Below are 6026 nucleotides of genomic sequence, written 5' to 3'. Positions count from 1 at the left end.
AATAAGCAAGTGACAAAAGGAATAATGCTGTAATGATTCCACTCTCATGAAGCATCTTAAGTAGTCCAAAGCACAGAAGAGAAAGGTGGTTGCCAAGGGTGGGCGAGGAGGGAGATAAGTGTTTAACGGGCACACAGTTTCAGTGTTGCAGGACTGAAAAGTTCTAGAGATCCGTAGCACCAGGGCGTGAATATACTTAACGCTATTGAACTCTACACTTAAAACAATGAGATGGCTTAATAGTTCCCTTGGCTTTGACACTGTGCTAGGGCAATGTGTGTCCTTTCCCTCTGCATTGAAAGGACTGTTTATCCTCTTAAATGCATTCAGAAAGTCAGCACATTATATTAACTTAGCTGTATTAAAGGGTATGAATGATCCAGAATATCCCTTCAAAGACCATCTTTAACTCAAACAATAGCTGCACCTAATGGAAGAAGTCCAGTGTGGGGTGGTAGGTAATTGTGTTTGTTATTAGGGTCTTCCTCCCAGAATAATAAGAGAGGGATCTGAAGCTTCAAAGGAAAAGGCACATTGGTTTTTGGAATGAGTCGATATAAGCAAAGAGAACAGAAAAACACTTATGGGTGTGGCCGGAAAGCCTCTACATGGGTTCATGCTGAACTTGCTGATGTCTTCACAGAGGTTGTACCGGACTCCACTTTGGCCAGTAAAAACCAAAATGAACCTATTGATCTCTTCATGGTCAAGATCATGGAAATGAAACAGAAATCTGACACAAGCTTAATCAGAGGTCTTGCTTTGTAAGATGGGCCACTGCATCCTGTATGAAAAAAAGAGTAGAAGATACATCTTCGTGCTACGTGTCATTAGAATATGAAACAACGATATTCTGGCTTTTTTTTTTTTTTTTTACTAATTGCACTGAAGTATACACACATAAAACAAGCCATTTTTACCCAATGAATAGGGTGCTTTGTTTTAGCTCCAGTGGTCCAGAAATGCATGTTAGTTAAGCATGTGTTACCTACCTCTTTAAACATTCCCTGTAAAACAAACAAACAAAAAAATGGTAAAGATAGTAAAACTAATGTTATGTCGATTTTTTAACCACAATTTTTTCGAAAAGGAAATAGGTGAAAAAAAATCAGATTACATCAGTGATATCTTACAAATATTGTTTAAATATTTTAAAAGGACATTTCAAGTGCAAGCTACATTTTTTGGTGATTCTTTAAAATAACTTAATAGAAAAAGGGCCTGGAGAGAAGAGAAAGTTTTCTGTTTTGAACAGAGACAAGGCAGCTGGCTTGGTTATAGACTGCATGATCTGTGTGTGATGGAAAAAGTATACCTATTTCTTCAACAAATAAATAACTATGTCATATGAGAGAGAGTGAGATAAACATAAGGATTGCAGTCAGGTCAACTGGAATTTTACTCTCATTTGCCAGGTATTTCAGTTATTCAAGAAATATTATTAACAGCATGTTGTGGACCAGGAGCTGGGAATGAAATTGTGAAATAAGAAGCTTAGGGTCATGAGACCTCTAAGTAAATAGGAAATTGAAACCCTTTGGGAGGACATGTGACCCTCTCTTGGCAGGCCAACGAAATCTTCCCTGGAGGAATGAAACCAATAGAGTGGTTCCCATAAGGTGACTAAAGGTTGGGAATGGGGACAGGCAGAAGCAGAGAGCTTGGTGTTTGGAGAACTGGAAGCAGTGTGTTTACCGGGGGAGTTGAAGTGATCATGGTGCGAGGAGGTTGGAGAGAGTTAGTGCCGAGAAATGAACTTGGGGAAGTAACCATGGGCTTTGTATTAAAAGTGTGGACTTTATCCAGAAGGCTGTGGGGGAACCAGTGAAAGGTTTTAAGTGGGAAGAAGAGGCAAAAGGATTTGCTCTTTAGAAAAAAAAAAGATCAGGGGCGTCTGGGTGGCTCAGTCAGTTAAGCCTCTGCCTTTGGCTCAGGTCAGGATCCCTGGGTCCTGGAATCGAGCCCCATGCCAGGTTCCCTGCTCCACGGAGAGTCTGCTTCTCCTTCTCCCTTTGTCCCTCCCCGTTTCTGTTCTCTCTCTCGCTCACTCTCTCTCTCTCTCTCAAATAAATAAATAAAATCTAAAAAAGAAAAAAAAAACAAGAAAAAACATCCCTCCCTCTGTGCTATGTTCACTAAATCGGAGAGGCAAGGTTGAAGGCTACACTAGTTAAATGCCAGTGAAACAGGATGGCATTCCACTGGGAACAGGAAGAAGACACAGATTTAAAAACTACTTAAAAAATGGAATCAACAGGATTTAGTTTTTTAGATCTGTGGGATAAGGAAAGAGGAGACAAGGTAACACTTGACAGGTTTAGGGTCCGAGTAGAGATGAGCAGTAGAGAGTAGTGGAGATCGGTAATAGTCACTGAGGTCAGTGGTCCAGGAAGGGAACAGGTGTTGGGGAGACAAGATGAGCCTGGGTTTGAACTTATTTGGTTTGAGGACCTTGTAGAAAATCCGTTCGATAGTTAGACATGTAAATGTGAGGTTTGAAGACTGATTTGGTCTAAAGATATAAAAGCTCCTTCACAGGGGCGCCTGGGTGGCACAGCGGTTGAGCATCTGCCTTCGGCTCAGGGCGTGATCCCGGCGTTGTGGGATCAAGCCCCACATCGGGCTCCTCCGCTATGAGCCTGCTTCTTCCTCTCCCACTCCCCCTGCTTGTGTTCCCTCTCTCGCTGGCTGTCTCTATCTCTGTCAAATAAATAAATAAAATCTTTAAAAAAAAATTTAAAAAGCTCCTTCACAGTCTGACCTTGTTACTGAACTAAACGGGGTCCCTCTTCCTCACACACTATTACTATTCATGTTTTAGTTATTGATATTTTGGGTGGAAGAGCTATGAAAGCTTACTGTATGCTGGGATGGGTGCCCATGGAAAGCTAGACACTTTTAGTAATGCCGCATGGGAGGAAGCCCTCCACCAGTGGAGTGGACTATGAGATCTTTGTGAAAAATGGGATCTGTGGAGTCAGATAGCATCGCTTATGTTCTGAATCTTTCACAACCTTTTCTGAACATCATCTCCCTAGCTTCTTTTCTACCTCCTCTAAAAAATACTGTCAGGGTGGCATCAGGAAATAGATATTCTGTCCTTCTTTCTATTGCTCCTTCCCCCTTTCTCTTCTCTCCTCAGGTATTCCTTAAAATTGAAAGCAAGTTTCACAAAAAGCCAAATCCAGATTCCAGTTTGGCTTAGACAAGTCTATCGCTTTACATAGTCTTCATATAATCCTACAAAACCAAAGTTAGGCTGCAATGCACAAAAACAAAATATCACACAGCAAAAGAAACCAAAACAGAAAAAGCTGCCCTAAGTCTGTTAAGAAAGAAAAAGGGGTGCCTGGGTGGCTCAGTCGGTTAAGCGTCCGACTCTTGATTTTGGTTCAGGTCATCATCTCAGGGCTGTGAGACAGAGCCCCTCCACACTGACCAGGGAGTCTGCTTGTGATCCTTTCCCTCTGCCCCCTCCTCCTCAAATAAATAAATTAATTTAAAAAAAAAGGAAAGAAAGAAACCCCAAACTTCCTCTGCAGCTGCTATGCGCCTAGAACTCTGATATGTATTTTATTTTTAAGTGGCACATTTGTCAACTTCTAGCACTATTTTTGGTTGTCACAATGTGGGGAAGTGCTCCTGGCGTGTCATTGGTGGAGGCCAGGAGTGCTGCGTCCTAGAATCACGAGAGCTCCTATGACAAAGAGTTGCCTAGCCCCAACTGCCACTAGTGCCAAGTTGAGAAACCCCAATTTAGACTGAAAAAAGTTATTCAATGTAAGTTATTAAATAGTGCACTTTTCAATATGTCTGCTTTCATGTAATTTTATTTAGAAATAAAAATAATGCTATGAGTAGTAACGCTGTTGTTGTTGCTCTCTGCTTTGGTAATCACAGCAGGGTAAATCTCACTTTAATTCTTGGCAAGCCGGGTTTGGAACTGTTAACACTGTTCAAATGCACCAAAGAGGACAACATGATCTATCAGGCGAGGAGACTTGCTGGTTGCAACCAAAGATTTTTAGAGACACCTGTGATATCTACTGTTCTCTTAGTAGTTTCCTTATGTCAAGAGTTTATGTTAACGTCCAAGGCAAATATGAATGAATTATCAATTTTCCAACTTTCTTGCTATGTCATCTCATTGTCATCTATAGGAACGATACTTTAGTGAGACTATGGCCTCGACACTTCCTAAATTACTCCAAATTGTCAAAAACGTGTTATTAGAGTTTGTGATATAATGAAAATAGTATAGGGCACCCGGGTGGCTCAGTTGGTTAAGCATCTGCCTTCGGCTCAGGTCAAGATGGTCAGGGTCCTGGGATTGAGTCCTGCATTGTGCTCCTTGCTCAGCCCGGAGCCCACTTCTCCCTGTGCCTGCCTCTCTCTCTGACAAATAAATAAATAAAATCTTTTAAAAAAAAGATTTCCTTAGTCTACCCATTGTTATCAATATTTATTTATGAATCACCTGGGGAACCTGTTAAAAATGTAGATTCCTATTTTTAACAATTCACCTTATGGGTCTGAAGCTAGTGTTATTTTCCCACTGAATTACAGGATGGAGCCCAAGCTCCCTTATGTCCCTTACATGACATTCAGGCCCCTCCCTCCCAGCCTCCTAGTTTTCCAGCAACGCTTCAGTGCTGAAATATGTGCTTCCCTAACACTACACCCACCGCTCCATGTAACCCCACGTGGCTTCTTTGTGCTTCAAAGGCTGCCCTCCCTGCTTTTCTACATCGAACCCATCCCTTGTCCTCAAGAGCTTCCTTCCCCCAGGCCCGGGGTCCCTCCATTTTTACACTATCTCTCCATGAACTTTATTCAGACAAGCGCTCTCACTCATGCTCTGTTATGTGCCAGTATTTCTTTGTGTGCCCCTCTCTCTCATGGGTCTTTGAAATCTTGAAAGGGAGAGCTCAGTCACTTTAACCCTCTTAGGGGCATTGTTCAGCATACAGTATGGCATCTCATATGGCCTGGAGAGGGGTGTGGATCTGTAATGAGGGATGATTCGAGAAACATAAAATCTCATTCCAGCTTGGCCGACAGAAGAATCAGAACATGACTTCTTTCTCTATAAATGAGGCAATTACATCAAGAATTTCTGTCTTATGGCCTCAAGGAAGAAGAAGGGCTCCTTATCCTTTCAGTGGAATGAATCCCTTTGGAGGAATTAGCAAAGGGCCAGAACATCAGCGGACCACCTCCCACCCAAAGGGTAATTACTTATCTTTACTGCTGTTGACCTTAGTAGCCTGGTGAAACAGGGCTCCAGGCTCAGAATGCCCTTTCAACCCCAATGTCCCAATCTTCAAAGTCCAAACCAAATGCTACCTTTTCCAATACAAGTTTCTCAATTCTTGGTTTCAGTCACATGCTCTGAATTCTCAGAGCATTGTTTCTTCCTTTTTTTTTCCACCTTTGCTTCATTACATACCTGCCTCCTAAACTAGATTATTAAAATCAAGGCCTAGGACCCTATGCTTTTCCCTTCTTTCCATTTTTCCTCTCAAGTGAAGGTGGGAGGAGGTAGGAGCAGAGCCTACTCTTTCCTCTTAATTTCGCACATAATAAATGCTCAACAAACATTTGTTGGGGATAAAGAATTATGAACAGTATTTCATGTAATATTTACCTGGGTCCAGCTTTAGGAATGACCATGATTGTGTGAGTTGGACTGCGACTGAATCAAGCTCTCAGGAATTATTAGTATGAACGGCTTAGTTATTACTGTTTTGACTAGAAGAGGTATAAAGTCTTCCTGAGCCAAGGAATGTGTTACCAGTGAAAGCCAGTGGTGAGCCAGTGACAATCTGTACTTGAAATACTATCAAATGATGTGGATTCTAGGAGCCTTCTGAATAATGATATGACCGGTATAAGTTTAGCACTGTTGCTTATGCTCTGAGACTTTTCCAGTCTTTCTGGAATATGGTTGCTTCTGGTTCTTTCGTATTTACTCCTACCTTTGTTTCTGCTTTTTATTGCTTCCTTGGTAAGGTTCTTTCATGGCC

At 41.8% G+C, this 6026-nt stretch overlaps 1 non-coding gene across 1 annotated transcript; it reads left to right on the top strand.

The window, feature by feature from the left end:
• The first annotated feature begins 212 nt into the window (after positions 1 to 212).
• Positions 213 to 345, top strand: LOC121105478. Its single transcript, XR_005838004.1, has one exon. It is a non-coding gene; the product is annotated as a small nucleolar RNA SNORA22 (small nucleolar RNA).
• The last annotated feature ends 5681 nt before the right edge of the window (positions 346 to 6026 follow it).

This window comes from Ursus maritimus, unplaced genomic scaffold (assembly GCF_017311325.1).
Source record: "Ursus maritimus isolate PB19 unplaced genomic scaffold, ASM1731132v1 scaffold_26, whole genome shotgun sequence".
Lineage (NCBI taxonomy): Eukaryota > Metazoa > Chordata > Mammalia > Carnivora > Ursidae > Ursus > Ursus maritimus.
This window is presented reverse-complemented; position numbering and strand designations above follow the sequence as displayed.